At 37.9% G+C, this 23,367-nt stretch overlaps 1 pseudogene; it reads left to right on the forward strand.

The window, feature by feature from the left end:
* The first annotated feature begins 1,291 nt into the window (after positions 1–1,291).
* On the forward strand, positions 1,292–19,676 carry LOC107802205 (alpha-soluble NSF attachment protein-like; annotated as a pseudogene).
* The last annotated feature ends 3,691 nt before the right edge of the window (positions 19,677–23,367 follow it).

Here is a 23,367-nt window from a genome sequence, read left to right on the forward strand (position 1 = left end):
GAAAAATATCTGTAGACTTACTTAATCTTTAGAGTACGTATTAGTATAAGTTTTTGCCTTAAGTAGCTAAAATGATAACGAGCTTTTTTTCTTGTACAAAATTCATAATCCAGCTGAATTTTTATACTTGTTTTCCATGTTATCATAATTATTACGTAATCTTTTTGCTCGATCGATTTGTTTATATTAACTCCAAAGACGAATAATCCGAACCGAAATCCAAATAGACCGAATCGATTAAATTTATACCCTATTTAGTAAATTGTAATACGGAAAAGGGCCAAAAATGCTCTTAACCTATTGGTTGGATTTGGTTCAAATATGCCCTCCTTCCACCTATTGGTCCATAATTGCTCTTAACGTTATATTTTGGCCTAAAAATACCCCTGACACTAACAGAAAATATAAGAAGAATTTTAAAAATGACATAGCACCATATAATTAGTCCACGTGGAATTATAAAATTATACAAATAACCCGCCTCACCACAAATGAACCCGACCCAGCCGTCCAACCCAATTGCTTAAAACAACCCAAACCCCCCGTTAATTTATTCTTCTTTCTCCTCAATCACTTCATCCTCTTCAGTTTTCCCTCTTCATTAATTGCAAATGGGTCAGTGAGCAAAATACCTCAAATCAAATATTTAGATATAGAAGTGATTTTCTTAATGTATAGTCGAACTTGTTTATCAAATTTTAAGGCCAAGAATCGATTCAGACAATAGCCCATTGCCAAATTATCTCAAAATTAAATCTTTACACATTAGAATATTTATTTATTTATTCATACTTGTTCGTCAAATATTGATGCTAGAGGAAGAGATGACAGATATAGGAAAGTCGTTCCCTCAAAATGGGGTGGGGGCGGGTAGGGTGATAGAGGACAATGGGGGATTTGGGTTGTTTTAAGCAATTGGGTTGGACGGCTGGGTCGGGTTCATTTATGGTGGGGCGGGTCATTAGTATAATTTATAATTCCATGTGGACTAATTATATGGTGCCATGCCATATTTAAAATTCTTTTTATATTTTTTGTTAGTGTGGGGGTATTTGTATGTCAAAATATAATGTTGAGGACAATTATGAACCAACAGGTGAAAGTAGGGCAATTTTGAGCCAAATCCAATAGGTTAAAGGTATTTTTAGCCCTTTACCGATTGTAATATGACTACGTGATTACTAGCTACGTATTTAATTAGAACAAGCACACGTGTCTATGCATAATCAATACTCCATATAAAAGAAGTAAAGCCCCGTCAATGCTTGAATAATCATTTTTCATTCCCAACTCTCATGCATTGCTCTTGTAGATTTATCTAATACTTATCTTTTCCATCACAGTTTCTCGTCTTATAATTTTCACTTGATTCAACGATCATCGTCATCCCTTGTCCCAGAATGGGGGATCACATTGCCGAGGGAGGGGAATTTGAGAAGCAAGCTGAGAAGAAGCTTAGCTGCTAATTTTTTGATAAAGCTGCCAATTGCTTCAAACTCGCCAAATCTTGTTAGTTTCTTATCTACACTCTATGGTAAATTATCATTTTTAATATAAAAATCTTCCTCTTATATATATCAACGCGTGATTCTGTTTTGCGAGTTCATTGTTATCTGAACAATTGTTTCTTTTATGCCGATTATTGTTTGGTTAAAGTAAATATCTGATAAATTCGTTTTGAAAAAGTCTAATTTTATGTAAAATTTTGTGTGTAAAGTAGGTGGAAAGGTCATAATTCTTCTAATGTTCTAATCACTGGAGCGTTGTTCATTTAAAGAGAGTTATTTACTCAGCCGCTTTTACCATGTTATGGACCTGCTCTTATATTTGAATGGATCAACTCTTGCTTATAATTCATGTGTTAGGTGTTAGTAATATGTATTTGTAAAGCAATTCTGGAGAAAATAAAATAATATAAATATAAATGTAAATGAAATAAAAAAAAACCAATTCGAGCCACTGAATTCGTAATGTTTCCTTAAGGAATTTAATCCCCTCTTAGTACCCAAGGTTATGGATTATTTCCTCCTATGATAGAACCAATTACACATTGGTGTAGTGGTACTTCAAACTCCAGTGTTTTAGCGAACACAAAGTTCGGTAGCAAATCACACGTACTGTTGCTTTCTTTGAAGTTAAAATATGCGGAAGAAAGGAGAAGAACTCAGAAAGTTCGTATGGAAAATCTGAGAGAAATACAAGTCCAAAGTTGCGCTGAAATCTGAAGAGGTGCAACTCTTCAGAATGGCTATTTTTGCAAAATGGCCAAAGAATAATTGTCATAACATAAATGACTATTTACTCAATAATAAAGAGGGAAAATTGAAGGGTAGTTAATTTTCTGTTACAAAAACAGAAAACTGAAAATTGGATAACTGAATTGGATTTAATATTAATATTTATTTTAATATTAATACTTTGTTATTAAACCAAATATTTAATAATATTTCTGTTAATATTTACTAATAACAAATAAATTTGGTCCAAAAATTAATCAATCGATCATTTGACCAAATCCGAAGCCGAAGTCGAGCCGAGCGAGCGACGACGGCGCGAGGCTTACCTTCTTCTCAACTCTTTATGAGCTAGAAGAAGAGCAATTGCTTATATACCCATAAAAAACCTTTTCCTCTTCTGACATGGGACAATCAAGGAGGGAAAGTCAAATATTACTCAAATATTTTATTTTTCCCTTCATTTTCCATTCACCCTATTTTAAGCATTAATAGCTTAAAAACCCAACAATCCACCACATGAATGGGAATGGCTATATCACGGAAGTATGCATGAAAAACTGTGTGATTCGCAAGCAAGGATTAATTGCATCTGGATAAGTAGGTTTCCCTTTGAACTTTCCGTAGTGAACTTATGTTGGATATACTCGATCAATCGGTAGGTTTGATATCTTTGAACCGTCTGTATACCTAGACAACCACAAGTCATACAACCAACCCTTAACCGTCTTTGGTTCTCATTGTTGTGTTCGTTTCAACCATAAACACTGCCCGGTTTCATAAGTGCATAGAGAACTGGTGTTGCAAAATTCTCCTTAAAGCGGCTAACACTTCACATTTACATAGGTGATTCTTAAACATGTCATCCCGTAGATACACTATTTGATATACCCCGTATCAAATTTAGAAATCATTAAAAAGCCTTAATGCTTTATCCTTGGTACTGAACATTGTCTCATCACGAGAATGGACCAAAAGTTTAGTTGACAATGTTGAACCGTCATTAATGACTTTGTTTGATCTCCTTGAATCTAGATCTTGGGATTTTCGATCTTCTAGGTAGAGTTACCTCCACTATGACTTGTTCTCGGCCATAGTCCCATTACCCTTGATGATTTCTCAACTACCTCTCTAGTTAGGACTTTTGTAAGTGGATCCGACACATTATTACTTGACTTTACATAGTCAATCATGATAATTCATCTATAGAGTAATTTTCTAACAGTTTTATGTCTTCGTCGTATATGACGAGATTTACCGTTATACATAACGCTCCCAGCCCTTCCATTTGCCGCTTGACTATCGCAATGTATGCATATTGGTGCCAACGGTTTCGGCCAAAATGGAATATCTTCCAAGAAATTCCGCAGCCATTCATCTTTTTCACCGGCTTTATCCAAGGCTATTAACTCAGCCTCCATTGTAGAGCGGGCAATACAAGTTTGTTTGGACGACTTCCAAGATACCGCTCCTCCACCAATAGTGAATACATATCCACTTGTGGACTTGGAATCAGTTGATCCGGTGATCCAATTTGCATCACAGTATCCCTCAATGACCACAGGATATTTACTATAGTGCAAAGCAAAGTCCTGGGTATGTACTAAATACCACAAAACTCGTTTCATGGCCATCCAATGAGATTGACTTGGAATGCTCGTATATCGACTCAATTTACTTATAGCACAAGCTATATCTAGTCGTGTACAATTCATGATGTACATTAAGCAACCCAATACACGAGCATAATCCAATTGTGATATGCTTTGACCTTTGTTCTTTGCTAATGCAAGATTCACGTCAATTGGAGTCTTTGAAACTTTAAAGCCCAAGTGCTTGAATTTTTCAAGTACTGTCTTAATATAATGAGATTCTGACAATGACAGACCTTGAAAAGTCCTATGGATCTTAATTCCCAGAATTAAATCAGCAACTCCCAAGTCTTTCATATCAAACTTGCCAGTTAGCATGCGCTTAGTCACATTTATGTTGGCAATGTCATTACTCATTATCAGCATATCATGCACATATAAGCAAACAATGACTTTGTGATTTGGAACATTTTTAATGTACACAAGTTTATCACATTCATTTATTTTAAAACCATTTGACAACATTGTTTGGTCAAATTTCGCATACCATTGTTTGGGTGCTTGTTTTAGTCCGTAAAGGGACTTAACAAGTCTACATACCTTCTTTTATTTACCTGGAACCACAAACCCTTCAGGTTGTTCCATGTAGATTTCTTCCTCCAACTCTCCATTTAAGAAGGCCGTCTTAACATCCATTTGATGAATTTCAAGACCATAAACTGTAGCTAACGCTACGAACGTTCGTATGAACGTAATTCTTGTAACTGGAGAGTATGTATCGAAATAGTCAAGACCTTCTCATTGTCTATACCCTTTGACCACAAGTCTTACCTTAAATTTGTCAATAGTGTCATCATCTTTCATTTTCTTCTTAAAGATCCATTTAGAACCCAACGGTTTATTTCCAGGAGGAAGATCAACCAATTCCTATGTATGGTTGTTCAGTATGGATTCTATTTCACTATTGACTGCCTCTTTTCAAAACAATGATTCCGAAGAAGACATAGCTTCTTTAAATGTTTGAGGCTCATTTTCCAATAAAAAAGTCACAAAATCTGGTCCAAATTAAGTAGACGTTCTTTGACGTTTACTACGTCTTGGATCCTCCTGATTAAATGTACTTTCTTTTGTTTCTTCCCGAGGTCGTTTAGATCCTTCACCAATCAACTCACATTCCTTTTTATACGGATATATATTTTCAAAGAACTCAGCATTATCTGATTCTATAACAGTGTTATTATGAATGTCGGGATTTTCTGATTTACGAACCAAAAATCGATATGCTTTACTATTAGTCGCATATCCTATGAAAACACAATCAACGGTTTTCGTTCCTATTTTTACCCTTTTGGGTTTAGGAACTTGCACTTTTGCCAAACACCCCACACTTTAAAATAATTCAAGTTTGGCTTCCTTCTTTTCCATTTTTCATATGGAAATGGATTGTGTTTTGCTATGGGGCTCTCGATTTAAGATTCGATTAACCGTAAGAACGGCTTCCCCCAACAAGTTCTGTGGCAAACCAGAACTTATCAACAATGAGTTCATCATCTCTTTTAATGTACGATTCTTTCTTTCCGCAATCCCAGTGGATTGGGGCGTGTAAGGGGCCGTTGTTTGATGAATAATACCATATTCTAAACATATTTTTTCAAAAGGAGATTTATATTCACCACCCCTATCACTTCTTATCATTTTGATTTTCTTGTTAAGTTGCGTTTCTACTTCAATATTGTATTGCTTGAATGCGTCTATTGCTTCATCTTTACTATTAAGCAAGTAAACATAGCAATATCGAGTACTATTGTCAATAAAAGTTATGAAATACTTCTTTCCACCGCGAGGTAGTATTGACTTCATGTCACAAATATTTGTGTGAATTAAGTCTAAAGGATTTGAATTCCTTTCAACTGACTTATAAGGATGTTTAACATACTTAGATTCCAATACTTAGATTCCACACATACTTGACATTTTGATTTGTCGCATTCAAACTTAGGCAGTACTTCCAAATTAATCATTTTCCGCAATGTTTTATAATTGACATGACCCAAACGTATATGCCATAATTCATTTGACTCAAGTAAGTAAGACGAAGCTGAAATTTTATTATTATTTTCAACAACCATTACATTCAACTTGAAAAGGCCCTCGGTGAGGTAACATTTTCCTACAATATTTCGTTCTTACTTATTACAACCTTATCGGAAACAAAAACACATTTAAAACCATTCTTAACAAGAAGTCCAGAATCAATCCACCACTTTTTAGGATTGCCCACCAAGTTGTATTCGGAAAGCATGACACACAAGTCATCAACATCATCATGCTTTTCAACCATGTTTGTTTGACCCTTCTTCTTGTCTTTCTTAGGAGCACGACACTCCGTAGATTTGTGTCCGGCTTTTCCACAGTTGTAGCAATTTCCATTGAACCGCTTCTTGCTTGGGTTGTATTTCGGTCCAGAAGCCTTCTTCCTCTTTTTGTTCTCTTCAACAATATTTGCTCCCATTATTGTTAAGTTTCCATGGCCTCTCTTGTCAGTAGCTTTATTGTCCTCTTCGATTCTCAACCGAACAATGAGATCTTCAAGGGACATCTCATTGCGTTTGTGTTTCAAATAATTTTTGAAGTCCTTCCACAACGGAGGCAACTTCTCAATCATCGCTGCTACTTGGAATGCTTCATTGATGACAAGACCTTCAATGAAAATTCTGTTAGTAAACATAATAAAATTAATACTACCAACACTAGTATTAATTCTACTTATACCTTCAGCAAGGAGATCGTGAATAATCACTTGCAATTCCTGGACTTGGGTAATAACAAACTTGCTATCTACCATTTTGTAATCCAAAAACTTTGCAGCAACGAACTTCTTCAACCCGACATCTTCAGTTTTGTATTTTTTTTTCAAGCGCAATCCACAGTTCTTTTGACGTTTCCACGCTATTGTAGACGTTATAAAAAGCATCCTCCAACCCGCTTAGAATATAATTCTTGCACAAAAAATCTGAATGCTTCCACGCCTCAATCACGAGAAAGCGTTCAGTCTCTAGAGTTTCATCGGACAGCACAAGAACATCTTCCTTGATGAACTTCTGGAGACTTAGAGTAGTCAAGTAGAAGAACATCTTTTGCTGCCAGCGCTTGAAATCAATCCCGAAAATTTTTTCGGGTTTCTCCGCCGATGCCAATGCTGTCGGTGTTGTTCGGCTCGTTAAGGCACATTGGCAGTTACCATCGGAATAGCTTGGTTTCCGTTGTCATTCGTCATTTTTGTAAACGAATGACACAAACGTTAAAATTACGTAGATTTTAATCTCTAATAGAGTACAAACCACAAAGGTTTTACTCTCCAAAAACAATGAGTATAACACAAATACAGAAAATATATTAAATTTCTTAAGCTTGTTAGTAATCTGTATTTGTAGAACAATTCTAGAGAAAATAAAATAACATAAACAAAAATGTAAACGAAATAAAAAAAAAAACAATTCGAGCCCACTGAATTCACAGTGTTTCCTTAAAGAATTTAATCCCCTCCTAGTACCCAAGGTTATGGATTATTTCCTCCCAGGATAGAACCAATTACACACTGGTGTAGTGGTACTTCAAACCCCAGTGTTTCAGCGAATACAAAGTTCGGTAGCAAATCACACTAACTGTTGCTTTCTTTGAAGTTAAAATATGCAGAAGAAAGGAGAAGAACTCAGAAAATTCATATGGAAAATCTGAGAGAATGGACTTGTATTTATAGCCAAAGTTAGGCTGAAATCTGAAGAGGTGCAACTCTTCAGAATGGCTGTTTTTGCAAAACGGCCAAAGAATAAATGTCATAACATAAATGGTTATTTACTCAACAATAAAGAGGGAAAATTGAAGGGTAGTTAATTTTTTGTTACAAAAACAACAACAACAACAACAACAACAACAACGACCCAGTATAATCCCACAAGTGGGGTCTGGGGAGGGTAATATGTACGCAGACCTTACCCCTACCCCGAAGGGTAGAGAAGCTGTTTTCAGGAGACCCTCGGCTCAAAAAAAGCAACAGGAGCCGATATATTAGTAACATAAAAATGCATAATAAAATAACAGCAATATAAGAGATATGAAATACAGAATACGAAATATGAAATAGATGGCTGGTATATTAAAACAGAAAACTGAAAATTGGATAACTGAATTGGATTTAATATTAATATTTATTTTAATATTAATATTTTGTTATTAAACCATATATTTAATAACATTTATGTTAATATTTACTATTAACAAATAAATTTTGTCCAAAAATTAATCAAACGATCATTTGACCAAATCCGAAGCCGAGTGACGACGACGGCGGTGCGGGGCTTGCCTTCTTCTCAACTCTTTATGAGTTAGAAGAAGAGAAATTGCTTATATACCCATCAAAAACCTTTTCCTCTTCCCATATGGGACAATCAAGGAGGGAAACTCAAATATTACTCAAATATTTTATTTTTCTCTCCGTTTCCCATTCATCCTATTTTAAGCATTAATAGCTTAAAATCCAACATTAGGTGTTGGGTGTGTGAACAAAGTGCCACGTGGAAAGTAGGAAAAAAAATACTACTTATAAGGTGTTTAATACTATTAATGATGTACTGCCTTTCGGGGAAAATCGTGCGAGCTTGGCCCAAAGCGAACAATATTACACCATGTTAAAAGTATCTTTGGACTGTTTTAGCCCAACATCACATGCACAACAAGATTTTGATGTTTCTCCAATCGTCTCTGTGCTTTGTGTATGACAGTGAATATGGTTATGTTACTTGAGACAAAAGATGGAAAATAATGTAAATTTGAGATAAAGAAATTATTCTATTCCTGGTTGAATTGCTCATTTTATAAGATTGACATTCAGTTGTGATTATGGAAAAATTACATTAGTCTCTAAACATGATGAGGTCGAGGATTCTTTGACTTCTTGAGGATCTAATGGGAAAACGATTATGGTTTTGTAAGCTACATCGCCATGTCGTATATGCTGAGAAACTGCATATAATCTACGGATGCTTTTCTTTCAGGGGATCAAGCTGGAGCGGTATATGTCAAATTGGCTAATTGTCATCTGAAGGTAGTGTTTTATTGTCCTGTTGTAATATGTCTCTATCTGATGCTTTTCCTATACAATTCTGTTAGTTTTACTCTATGTTCACAGTTGGATAGCCAACATGAGGCGGCTAATGCTTATGCTGATGCTGCTCATTGTTAAAAGAAGACCAATACTAAAGGTCAGTAAGTTAAAGCATACCTCATTCTCTTTGGAGCAATACTTTTGCGTTGCAGAACATTTCATGTGCTTCAAACTAGTATTTGACATATTTTGATATAAGTCCATTCCTGCCTTATATAGAAGCATTTACAGAATTCCTTCAGCAGGAAAACGCTGATGGGTTTAGGGAGAAGCAACTCATTGGAGAAGTTTATCTTTGAGTGGTCATAGGTGGTGATAGTTGATTGCACCATATATTTCCTCTACTTTCTTAATGTCAGATAATGTCACTAGTTGAAATATATAGCTCAGCACCACGAACCTGAGTAGACCGCTTGGTAACTGTCTTGGTACATCATACATCAATAATTAACTGATAATAAAATTCATATAGCATGTATATCTTCATTATAGTCTCATATCGTTGATCATTTCTGGGGTTATCTTCTATGAAATCATCACATTTTATTTGTTCATCCCTTCCTTTCTTGTCAGCTTCTCCTTTGGCTAAGAATTTCTTAACACGTATATTATGCAGAGGCAAAATATTGTCTAGAGCAGGCTGTAAACATGTTTCTGGAGATTGGAAGACTAAGCGTGTCTGCAAGATATTGCAAGGTATAACTTTATTACCGTGAGAAGCTGGATGTGCATTCTGGTATTCTCAATGCACGTACTGTGTGCTTAATCAAACTTTCAAGTGGCAAACAATGTTGTCAAGGCTCATTAGAGGCGGTTTAAGTCCTAAAGCTAGATGCACCATAGGATGGGTGCTTCGTCGTGCTTAGGCGGCCCTTCAATGCATGCACCAAGGCTATAAGGCATGCACGTGATCGCCCACGGACGAGAAACAATAAATATAACTAGCGAAGTGATATATTGTTGTTAAGAGGACGTTATAGAATTTATTTGTTTCAATTAATTTGAAATTGCATATTTGCATCTAAATCAGAAATTCAAAATATTTATTTAACCTGATTTACATGATTTTCACTTCATATTAACGTGGTTGTAGACCTTCGCATCATTTATCCGTACCACTGTTTTTTCAGTTTCTTGTATTACATATATAATGTTTATTTTTCTTCCCCTCTCTTCAATAAATCCTGCACTTAACACTTTAAGGTGCTTATATATTAAGAAAGTGTAGTGAATTGGTCTTTATTGAGTAATTTTCGTGTTGAGGTAGTATATGGCCCTTCTTCCATCAAATGATTCTAGGTACTCTTCTTCTGTATGCAGGAAATTGCTGATTTATATGAGCAAGAGAAAAATTTGGTGCAGGCTATCGTTTACTATGAGAAAGCAGCTGATCTTTTCCAGAGCGAAGATGCAACATCAACTGCAAATCAGTGCAAGCAAAAAATTGCAGAGTTCTCTGCTCAAATAGAGAGGTATGTATTGATGGTCTATGATAGCTTTTCTTAAAATAAAGAATTTCAAATAGTTGTCATTGAAAAACTCAATGTTGAACGGTGAAAGATTGACACATGTAAGACAAAGGGAAAATGGTCAAAATATGAACTTTAACTTATAAAAGAAAATTCCTTACAGAACACAAATAATCCTGGAGATCTGAAATTGATGCTAAGCTTACCTGTTAATCTTACACATTTCTCTGTGGAATCATTGAACTTGATCCAAGTCTCCCTGGAGATGCTGGCGCTGTTAATCTCATGTTCGGTAGGATTAAAAAAAGGAAAGTAGAAAAAGGGGTTACTATCAAAGAGTTAGGAAAACGGAACTAGTTCAGAATTAAGAAAAGACCTCTACTGATAAAAGGGAAGACCTCTATTGTAAATGCCATGTTAAAAGCGCTGAACCTTCACTTATGTTGATAAACAAATATTTTAACTTGTAGTATTGCTCAACGTCTAAGAAGAATTGGGTCTTCCTGGAAAACTTGACTGTCTGACACAAAATTCCCCCAGATTCCAGAGAGCAACCGAGGTCTTTGAGGCGATAGCACGAGACTCAGTCAAGAACAACTTATTGAAATATGGAGTTAGAGAGCATCTTCTTAATGCTGGTATTTTCCAGCTTTGTAAAGGTGATGTTGTTGCAATTAACAATGCATTAGAGCGTTACCAGGTACACACTCTCTTCCTCTTGTGCCTCCAAGATTTTAATCTGCAGACATGATTTCTAATAGAAGTAGTAAATCATTTGCAGGAACTTGATCCCACGTTTTCAGGTACACGTGAGTATGAATTCTTAGAGGTATGTCATAGCTTGTCTATTTAGGCCTTACCGTTCTTCTCTATCTTGCTTCCCCGCTCTTCTCTTTTAAACTTGTATCCTTCCATTGTCTTTGTAGGAATGGTGATTTTTGTATCATTTCAAGTTAATAAAATTTCAATTGGATCTGAAAATCTATACCTTTGCAGTTGTATCTGAATTTTGAATATGGTGTCTAGATGAGAGGGAGAGTAAGATGATATTCAGATAGCGAACATATAATTTAGAGATGAATTACCTGATTAATTTATATGTGAGAAAGCACGGGAAAAAATATATACTATTGATGTTCCTTAAGTGTTTTACAATAGCTTATTTATATACAATGTTTACATATACCTAAAGCTTTCTATACCAATGGGGGAGGATGTAAGGCCCCGTGAAATTTCTACTCAAAAAACTCGAAATCTCGTAGTGCTAAGTTAGGAATGTGTAAGAAGTTCGTAAAATTCTTGCAGTTCGGACCCTTTGGATTGATCTGTGCATTAAAAAGTTAAGGAATTATGTTTTTCAGAAAAACGCGTTTCTGCAGTCCATTATGCGGTCGCATAATAGGTATGTGGACCGCATAGTCGCCGCAGAGTGAGGCAGTTTGATGGTTAATTTGAGGTCAAATATGCGGCCAAATATGCGATCGCATAATCAATATGAGGGCCGCATAGTCATCACATAATCTCCTTGGAATTTAGCGAAGGACAGTTTTGCGGTGCATTATGCGACCGCAGAACAGGTATGTGGACCGCATTCTTGTCGCATACCCGGGCAGTTTGTTCAGGTTTTGGGGGCCATTTTGCGGTCTCTTTTGCGGGCCGCATGTCCATTATGCAATCGCAGATTGTGTCGGGGCTTCTAATTTCTAATTTTTAAAACCCGTCTTCATTCCGTTAAAACACCCATATTAGGCCATTTTGAGCATATTTTTTTGATAGTTTAGAGTGGGGGAAAGGATCCTAGGGAGAGAAAGTGGTCTTCATCAATTGTTCTTTAACTCTTGCTTAACCACCTTGAAGATTAACAAGAGAGGCACCTAGGTCTCCTTCCCAAGAGGTAAGCTCCTATCACCCAAGCTCTTAATTCCAAAATGTAGCTAAAATGGGTTATTAACAAGATAGTTCTTAGACTTGAGGGTTGTTTGTTTTGCATGCATGGGTAATGAAAGAATGTAGGAAGATGATGTGCTAAAAATGATAAAAGAGGGATTGTGGAATGATGGAATCTTACACAAAAAAAGAGTCTTAAACATAATGTACACATAGTGTTTGATAGAATGTATTAGTGAGCTAGAATCTTGACTATCCTTCTAATTCTTGATTCAACTTGTAATTCTCATAAAATAAATCGAAGTTGCTAGGAGTTCCGAAGTTATTCTTGTTGTAAGAATTTAAGGAAAGCTCTATTGAGGTATGTATGACTAAAATCCCATCTTCTTAGAAATTGAGCTCCATTGGTGTCTATGCAAATGTGGTAAGACAAAAATTTGATTAATGTATTGATTGTTATTTCACATGAATTGGTTTAGAAATTTTATATATACATGAAAGGTGTACCTCAATGTGTGCAATGTACTATTCTAGATATCAAAAGATGTGCGAAGAATATGAACCATGTGTTGAAATGCCTAGACTTCACGTCAAGATTAAAACTGAGATTGTCATGTCAACTATGTGAAACCTTAGCTATGCTTACAACTTGAATTGCTTTTGTATGTGCCTATGATCCTAAATTGCAAGGTTAACTTTGAAAGTGGAATTGATGTGATAATTGTGGCCCTAAGTGCCTATGAATTGATATATGTGAAATAAAGATTGAAACGAGATGATTAATGAGAAAGGAATAACGCCTTGGTAAGGCGGCCTAGCCGATCGGGCCGTGATCGGACGTCATGCCGCACACATGGTAGTATTGTACTAATATTGAATTCCGAAAAGGGAGAATGAGATTGTGATTGAGGTACATGTCTCAAATGAGGCAATCTAGCCGATCGGGTCGTGATCGGACTCCGTTCAAGCAAGCGGTGGTATTGTGAATGGTAATGAACAGTATGAAATGGCCCAAAACTAAAGCTATGGAAATTATGTGAAAGTTATATGATGCTTTTATTTGATGACGTGGTGTCCGGTTAAAGCTTTTGATTGTCTCTTGTGATTTCCCTGTTCTTGTATGATAGTTCTTTCTAATAAGATGGTGTTTAGTTATACATACTAGTACTATTCCATGGTACTAACGTCCCTTTTGCCAGGGCGCTATATTTTTGAAATGAATGTAGGTGGTTCTATAGCGGACAGTGCCGATCGCAGGTAGCGGAGTATCCTCCTCTCAGAAAATCTTGGTGAGCCCCTTTTTCTTCCAGGGGGTTATGCCGTACATCTTTTGTTATAAATTACCACTTTTGAGGTATGGCCGGAACCTTGTTGCCGTCATTATCATAACTGTCTTTTGTATCCTTAGAGGATCCGTAGACGTTTGTGTGGGTTATGTACGGGCATTGGATGGGTCCCTAGACTATGTTGTAATTCTAAACTCTTGTTTTCTCTAAATTGTAACTGTATGGAATCTTGGAAACTTAACCATGGTTTAAGGTTGTGATACAAAATGAACTAACGATGTTGAATGTACGATCTTTCCTATTGTCTAAGTAAACAAAAGCGTGGTTTCCTTATTCATATTGAGTTGGGTAAAAAGTGTTTAATAAAGCTTGCTCAGTTGGGTTCACTCGATTGAGCATCGGTCAGGACTCCCGAGTTTGGGGCGTAACAGATGCTATACATGAACTAATTCTAATACTTCCCCTCAAGCTGGTGCATATAAATTATATGTACCAAGCTTTTTACATATATAACTAATACGAGGATCAGTAAGAGATTTGGTGAAAATATTTGCAAGTTGATCATTTCACTTTACAAACTTTGTAACAATATATCCCGAGAGAATCTTCTCTCTAATGAAGTGAAAGTGAATCTCAATGTGTTCGGTCTCCTCAAGGAATACCGGATTTGATGCATGTGACGACTCGGCCAGTCGTCTCATGAGTTACCGTTTCGTTTTCCGCATTTCAGCTTCTTTATGTTTCGCTATCTGTGTTTTTGTGGTATCGGGTTGGGCGGATCGAGTCCGGAATGAGTTTGGTGAAGTTTGGGACACTTAGTCTCTTTTAAGAAGGCTTAAGTTGGAAAAGTCAACCGGATGTTGACTTATGTGTTAGAAGGCTCGGAAGTGAGTTACGATGGTTTAGTTAGCTTCGGGAGGTGATTTGTGACTTAGGAGCGCGATCGGAATGGATTTTGGAATTGTAGAGAAGAGTTAGGCTTAAATTGGTGAAGTTGATATTTTGGCGGTTCCGGTTGATTGGCGAGATTTTGATATACGGGTCAGAATGGAATTCCGAGAGTGGCAGTAGCTTCGTTGTGTCATTTGGGATGTGTGTGCAAAATTTTAGGTCATTCGGACGAGATTTGATAGACTTTTTGATCGAAAACATAATTTAAGAGTTCTTGGAGTTCTTAGGCTTGAATCCTATGTTAAATTGGTGATTGATGTTGTTATGAGCATTTCGAAGTTTTGAACAAGTTTGAACGATGTCATGGGATGTGTTGGTACAATTGGTTTGAAGTTCCGGGAGTTCCGGGTAGGTTCCGGGATGTTTTAGGCCGAAAATCATAGTTGTAGCAGGTCCAGAAGGGTTGCAGGCCTCGGAACCCATCCGCGCGGTCCGCACAAAAAAGAAGTGCGGTCGCGGTATGTGCTGTACGGACCGCACAAAATGAAGTGCGGCCGCGGTAGCTGCTGTGCGGACCGCATAAAAGCAGTGCGGCTGCGGTGGGGAACATTTCACTGGTCCTACTTCGGAAGTTCATATCTTTTGATCTACAAGGAATGTTGAGATGATGTAAAAACGAAAGTTGTAGCCCTTCGTGTCTAGTTTTCAGTAAGGTAAAGATATTGCAATTTGGACATCTGTAGCGAAAGTTATGGCCAAAATACTAAAGCCTGTCACTGCAGAGGAAAGCTTGTGCGACCGCGGTAGTTTTTGTGCGCACTAGTTTTATGCGGACCGCGGTCGATTTTGTGCAGTCAGCGGAGGTGGAAATCTGTGGGGTACTCTATAAATACGAGGTTTTGGGTTTTATTTGATATTTTGACCTAGAGAGCTCAGATTTTGGTGATTTTTTGAAGATTTTTCAAGAAATTCATTGGGGTAAGTGATTCTAACTTAGATTTGGTTAGAGTACATGAATCTATCATTGAATTCATCATTTAACTCGTGATTTGGGATGGAATTTGGGAAGAAAATTGTGAAATCTTTTAAAAATGTAAAATGATGATTTGAAGGACCAAATGGTATCGGAATTGGATACTTTTCATATGGTTAGACTCGTGAGAGTATAAAGATTCTAGTTTTGTGAATTTTGTCAAATTCCGATATGTGGGCCCGCGGGTCGGGTTTGACCAATTTCTGGAATTTTGTGGTATTTGTTTTCACTTGGGTTTTGTTCCCTTTGCATATTATGGCGTATTCGTTCTGATTTTGGATAGATTCGACGCGCGTGGAGGCCGATTCGAGGGGCAAAGGCATCGCGAGTTAGAGATTTAGCCGGTTCGAGGTGAGTAATGATTGTAAATGATGTCCTGAGGGTTTGAAACCTCAGATCGCACATCGTAGTGCTATATTGAGATGAGGCACACGCTTGATGACGAGTGTGAGGTCGTGTACTATTATGGATCGTGACTTGGTCCGTCCCAATTGATGATTTTACCGCGTATTTGACTGAAACTTATATGTTATCATCATGATTTGGGCTGATTGCCATATTTGGGCTTCGTGCCAACTATTTGAACCCTTCGGGAATTTTTATTACTATTTCCTCACTGTTTTAACTTATTAATTGAACTCAGTCATGTTATTTTTCACTGTTTTTCTACTCAGCCATTTTTACTCCGTTTTGAGACTTAAATGATATTTTAAATGATGTTTTGGGCTAAGAATACTGTTTTACTAATGCCCGGTGGGCTTGTGAGTATTTCTTTGACTGAGTAAGGCTGAGGGCATAGTTATGAGGAAACACTGATACTGATTTGAGGCCGAGGGCCTGAGATATATACGCCACGAGGTGGCTTGATTGATATGAGGCCGAGGGCCTAGATTTGATGCCACGAGATGGCTTGATATTGCGCTTGGGCCGTAAAGGGCCCCTCCCGGAGTCTGCACACCTCCAGTGAGCGCGGGTACCCATTGTGATATGAGATTGAGCCCGAGGGGCGAAAATTATTGATGATGTGCCCGAGGGGCGAAACTCACTAAGTTGGAGTACTCACTTTACTCCATGCACCCTTTGTGCAGATTCAGGCGTAGCTAGTACCGCTCCTGAGTGCTGATTCCTCCGGTTCCAGGCGGTTTTTCGGAGACTACGAGGTAGTTGTTGATGTCTGCAGCCCCGTGTCTCTACTTCTCTATCATTTCTGTTTCCTTTCAAACACTTGTAGTAATTTATGACTTTAGCAGACTAGTATTATGGTTTAGTGATGCTCGTGACTTGTGACACCCCGGTTAGAGTTGTGTCGGGTTGGACTTTCCACATTGTTATCGATATTTCCACTATTTAGTATTGTTTAAATCATGTTTAGACTATTTTTATGTTGATTAACTGCTTTAAAAGTTGAGTTGGGTTGAACTGGCTGTCCTTGTCTTCACGAGAGGCGACATCACGACTGGGTTCGGGGTTAGGGTCGTGACAATGCAATATGAAGGACAACTTGTTGTAGACATGTGATTTTTGACCCTTCCCAAGATTTTTTATATATTAGCATAAAATATTTAATTTAGGCATAATATAGATATTTTAAGTAATTTTAGCTCTTTTTACTTTATTTATTACAAGAAAACAAAAAATAGGTTCATTAATGTTTTGTAGTCATTTTTAATCTAAAAATAATATCTTAAAAATATATACACAACAATAGTATCGTATTTTTATTTTAATATGATATTTGAAAATACCAAAAATAGATTTGTTTTAATGATTAGTTTTATTTTAATAATTATTTGAATAGTAGGAATAATTAATAAATGGGCCTGTATTTTTAATCTCGTTCGCAGCGAAAGAATAGAGCTTGGGCTCGAGCAACCATTGTTAGGCCTAATTTTGGACCTAGCCCATAATTTTTAAGCCCATAATTCCTAGGCACATACCCCCTTAACCTAAAACCCTACCACTAACCTAGACCTATGTATATAAACAAGCTAACACCTAAAGAATGAAAAAAGCGGGGAATAGCTAAAAGAACGAAAAGCTGAAAAAAATAGACTATCGGCGCAGCTTTTGGGAAGGGACCCCATCGTCCTGCGTTTGAGCAAAAACAATACAGCCCCCCCCCCTGTTAGTCATCTTCTCCAAACGACCCTTGCTTCTACACGCGACCCCCCCCTCACCAACATAGCAAAAATAGACCCCTCCAGTTCCTCCCGTCGTTGTTTCTCACTCAGCCGCGACGCCATCACAGCAGCCCATTCAACACCATCCATCGTCATCCCTTCACTCTTCTTCAAAGGTCACTATGAACACACCATAACTTCAGTAGCGGATCAGCCATGAGAACAGTTATCGGGGCAAGACAGATGTTCGCTCGAGGTTTGCTGTCAAGGTTCCGACCGTGACCCTACGCATCGTGAATTTTGAAACAGTCAGTGTTATCTATTTAGAGGTACATTTCCCTTTCTCTTGAGCTTTAGATCTTTATTTTATATCTGGTTTGTACTAGATCATGACTGAGTTTGAATTAAATGTGAGTTTTGATTACTATATGTGTGGTATATTGATTTGTCCTTGTTTAAAAGCACTGCATCGTTAGATTTTCAGAAAAACCATGAATCGTTTCTCCCAGTTTGTTTGCTTTTTGTTTCATAGGCTTTGTCTTTATTTGGAAGCTCAGTTAGTTTGAAAATTAGAAACGGAGAATTTATGTATTACCACTCGCTTTACAAATTGTTTTGGTTTAAAAACATTGAGACTGTTGAATTGGGTAATCGCTGTGTGACTGATGAAATGGCGGAAAGGGCAGACGAGTATGTGTGTTCGGTTGAAACGGCTGACTGAACTTTAAAGAGGAGGAGGGAAAGGTTGTTGGAAGAAGCAAGGAAAAGTGTATCTGAATCAAGAAAAGTGATGCATTTGTTTAAGGCTTTTGAGAAGCTCTCTTTCAATACCAACAAAATGAACAATTGGAGTTTCCTGTTAACTAAGTTGGTGTGCAATCGTTATCGTTTTCTATGTATGACGATAAATCAATTTTTTTTCCTTGTTGATAAATCAATTTGTTGTGTACATGTGATGATCAATTACGAAAATTGAATGGTGGATGCTTTGTTGAATTAAGTGACAGAAGCTGGTGGATAAGAAATTTTCGGGTGTGCATTTATGTGACCCAAATCCGAATCTCAACAACGTTAAATAAAATGTATCGTGGACCGCGGGTGCATTTATGTGACGTGGTCTAAAGACGTGTTTTAGATGACGGTGAATCTTTCTCCTAAAAATAATTAATTCAAGCGGCTATAAAGTTGAAATTGCACCATAGGCTAAAACATGTATTAAAATCAGATAATAGGCCAATTATAGTAGTTGAGTGACCGTGCTAGAACCACGGAACTCGGGAGTGCCTAACACCTTCTCCCGGGTTAACAGAATTCCTTACTCAGATTTTTGGTTCGCGGACTGTTAACAAAGTCATACGTTTCCTCGGTTCGGGATTAAACCGGTGACTTGGGACACCACTAAACTCCCAAGTGGCGACTCTGAATTTTAATAAATAAATCTCGTTTCGATTGTCCTTTAAATGGAAAAACTCTTTTATTTATACCCTTTCCCCGGGTGTGTAAGTGAAAAAGGAGGTGTGACAGCTCTGGAGACTCTGCCAGGGACCTAACCCAGAAACTCTGGTTCAGGGTTTAAGAATTCGAGCTTAGAATAATTGTTGTGTTGGCTTTATCTGATTTCCTTACATGTTTCATGCTAAAGGTGCTAAATGCTTTATCGCTTTGATATTATCTGAACTGTATATAAGCTATGCCGAAACCCTTCTCTTCTCACCTCCCGGGATGTGCTTACTGGTTGAGACTCCCTATTCTGTTAGTGTCATACCCTGAAATAAAAAAAGAGGCTCGGATAAGTTGCAAAGCCGGACGATCCCGCGGGTCCCTGGTACGCTGCCCCCTCCTCGACTCGAGTTGTCCGCTCGAGTGCACTGTTTAGAACACATACCCAGGTTTTGAACCTAGAATAACTTGACTTCATGCCGGATCCCTAGTAGGAGCGCTTAATTGCATCATGCTGCATTTGACTTAGGGGACTCAACACAGGGGTTGGGTCCGTCTAGGGCTAGCAACCTGAAATGAAAAGACCATCCTGATGCATCCTATTTGTTCTGTACATATATTTGTTTCGAACCAGCATGTTGACCGGCTTTTGAATCTCGGGAATGTTGGAAAATTGAGAAAAAGAGGAAAAGAGAAAAGAGAGAAATAACAGTTAGGGGGTTAATTGATTATTTTAGAAAAACCAATGACCAAATACTGTCGAAACTCTGCCGAAATTTTGAGAAAGTGAAAAAGAAAAATGCTTTATTTTTAATAGTCTGTTTTACTAAAAGCAAAAGAAAAATAGTGTTTTCTATATGTCAGTTGTTTTTATTATTCTCGTCCATATCTGATCTGCCCGAACTACGCAGGTTTGATTCTCACAGGGCGTGAGATACGTAGGCAACCCTCATCGGGTCCAACCTCCCCTTTGCAAAAATAGCCAAAAAATGTCAAAATTTTTATTTTTGTGTCATAAATAAATCGGGTGATGCCGTTTTTGTCAATACAGCCGAACGTTCCCGAAAGGGACGCCAGAAGGCTGACTTTGCATGAACAGCCACCTTTTGAGTCACTTTTTAGATTTTATCCGATTGACCCACACAGCCTTAAAATCTTTGTCCCCGGGGTATTGAAAGGCTGTGTTTGCGAAACCAGGTCTTTTATTTTAATTTGAAAAACAAGAGAAAGAGTCTTTGGTCAAGTGAATACCATTTGGATTTTGGTCAAAACAAGCCGATCCAGTTTCGGCGGCGTCTTAAACCGTTCTTGCCGAAATAGCCCTAGAGTATCTTTCAGTTGTCAAAGGGCTATTCTCGTAAAGAATGGACAAGTTTGTGAAGTGTCATAAAATAATCCTCTCAAAATTCATGCGAAATTGGGAAGGGACCACATTTGCAAAACAATCATTTGGTTAAAATTGGCAAATAGGGAAAGGAATTTGGCCGTTGGTTTTTGAGTTCGTAATTCTTTTGATTAAAGTATGAAGTATGTTTGATTTTCAAGTCTGTAGGTCGTCTTTTCGTCAAAGTCTGTTAGTAGGGTAAGTTTTTTTTATTTAAAAAAACCTTTGTAATCAAGTTTGTTTTATTATGAAAATTCCAAAAATGTTTTATTGTCGTTTACCTTTTATTTCCAGAACTACGCAAAGATCTGATTCATGCGGGGTCATGATACGTAGGCAACCTACATAGGGTTCGATCGAATCATTTTTTTTATTATTATAAAAAAAAAAGGAAAAAAAGAAAAGAAAAAAAGAGGTGAAATTGTGGAATGTGAGATATGAGAAATAAAGAGTGATAAAGAAAAAAGAGAAGAAATGAAGGAAAATGGGCAAGCCAGCAAGTGCTAGAAAAACAAAGAAAAGAGAGGTTGAAATGAACAAATTGGGATGATGTCAACTGACCTTTGTACCCTCGAAGTCATTTTAGAACCGATAACTGCGGCTAGGTGCATTGCACATAAAGTGAGATTATCTTATGTTAAATGCCCTAACGCTAACGTGATGGCTTCATTTTGTTATATTCAAAGCAGAAGGGTGGTTGGTTTGTGGTTTTTAAAGTGATAACTCTTCTCTACAACACAAAATCAAAAGGCAATGGCAGACAACAACAGAACTGAGTTGGTTGATACCGGGGCCCGAAAGCAGTTGGTTGAACAGGACAATGGGTTGGTTGAAGAGGTGAGGATGTTAAGACGACACATGGCGGACATGTATCATGCCTGGATGACTGGGAGGGAACCACCCCCGCCACCACCTAGCTTCCTAAATGCTACCCTTACCCAAACACCGGTCACAGTGCCAGATGATCCCCCATACTCTCCAGATTCACCCGCTTACCATGGCTTTCCTAACCACTCCGGTAACTCCATCACTCATCATTCAACTATCTTTTCCCAAAGGTGCCTTCAGGTCACATCCACTATGCTCGACAAAGAACACTTACCCAGAGCTCATGATGCCCAATATTACCCCTTCAAGGTCACTCATAAGGGTCCTAACTCGCACAAACAATGGCCGCAAGATAAGCCTCGTGTTGAAAATGGAAGGTTCACAGAAAGAGAAGGGACAGACGGGGAATCCATGAAGCTGAAAGAACCGTCCGTGGACCGTTCCTCCTTGTCTGGAATGGAAAAGAAGCCAAGGGAAAGCTTTAGAGAGTTTGGGCTCAGATGGAGGGAACAAGCTGCTCGAATCAATACCCCGATTGATGAGAAAGAGATGGTCGAACTTTTCATACAAGCTTAGGGGCCCTCCTACTTCAATCATTTGATCCCGGCCGTGGGCAGACCTTTCGATGATGTGTTAAGAATGGGGGAGTTAGTAGAAAGGGGAATCAAGTCGGGCAAAATAAGGAGTTGCTCGAAAGACATTCAGGACATCTCGGTAAGCTCGGAAGTGAGAAAGAGAAACAGAAAAGATGATCCAAAGGGCTCTCCTGATCAATATTTCCAACCCTGATATCGTACCTGTGAATATCCTCGGGCACCGGATGACCCTCACCAACGTTACTTCTCTCCATGGGACTCCTAAAGACAGACTCAATTTTCCAAATACCCAGCTCCGCAACATGCTTATCCACCCCCACGAGCATACCAGAAACTCCCTAGGTCAGGTTTTAGGCCAAATCAGGCGTTTAGGAACGAGAAGTTGCTGAAACGAGAAAAGGCTTTCACCCCTATTAGAGAGTCATATACCAGTCTGTTCTAGAAGTTGAAGCAAGTGGGCATGCTGAAGCCGATTCAGATAAAAAAGTCGAACCCTCTGAAATGTGATTTTTCTCTAAAGTGTGCATATTGCTCAGATGCTCTGGGGCATGACACGGAAAAGTGTTGGAGGTTGAAGAAAGCAATTCAGGAGCTTATTAACGCAGGTAACATCATCGTACAAAATTCGGATGCATCGGACACCAGCCAAAATCCATTGCCTGCGCATAATAAGGTAGACATGGTGGGTATGATTTGTTTTGAAAAGGAATGTGAGGATTCTCTGAGAGCCTAGGAGGCCCAAAACCAACTTGTTGAGGGACGATGTGATGAAAGTTTGTAAAGTTCCTAATGTTGGTAACGCAGAATTCAGTGTCTAAGATGCTGTACTTGGTAATTGGAAAGACGCTTCATTCCTAGGTCAGCCGGGGAGGAGCTTTGGTGGTCCATGTTGCTATCATTTCTGCTGTCCAGGTTATTTTCAAGGTTGTAATCCAGACATTGTCTGGTGGCTCAAACCCTTCTATCCTTTTATTTTGCCTAGTTTGTTTAGTCATAGTATCCCGTCTAGTGTTGTCTAGGTTTGTTCTAGGTTTGTGTCCCCAGTTTAGTTTGTTTGTTTTGTTGTTCAAACCCTTTCACCATCTGTCTAATGCAATTTTCTGTTTTCTGTAATTTCTAGTCATTTTCACTTGGTTCTCTTTTCTTTTATATTTCTTTTCCTTATTGACTCTAGTGACACGACATGCACGCGTAATGCTCGGTCTGGTCTTAAGAAGTTAATTTAGTCATGAAGCAATGAAACAATGTTGAAGATGTAAGGACATTTAAGGGAAATAAATAAAGGTATTTTGAGATCACTTCAAGCCCGAATTGTGTGAAACTGGGGCAGATAGAACATAAAGAACCCCTATTGAAATGCATCCTACCGCATCAATTTGAATATAAAAGCAAGTTTGCTCCAACTTGTAGGGGGCCGTTCATGGTAATGAGAGTGTTGTCCAA

Source organism: Nicotiana tabacum, chromosome 11 (assembly GCF_000715075.1).
Source record: "Nicotiana tabacum cultivar K326 chromosome 11, ASM71507v2, whole genome shotgun sequence".
Lineage (NCBI taxonomy): Eukaryota > Viridiplantae > Streptophyta > Magnoliopsida > Solanales > Solanaceae > Nicotiana > Nicotiana tabacum.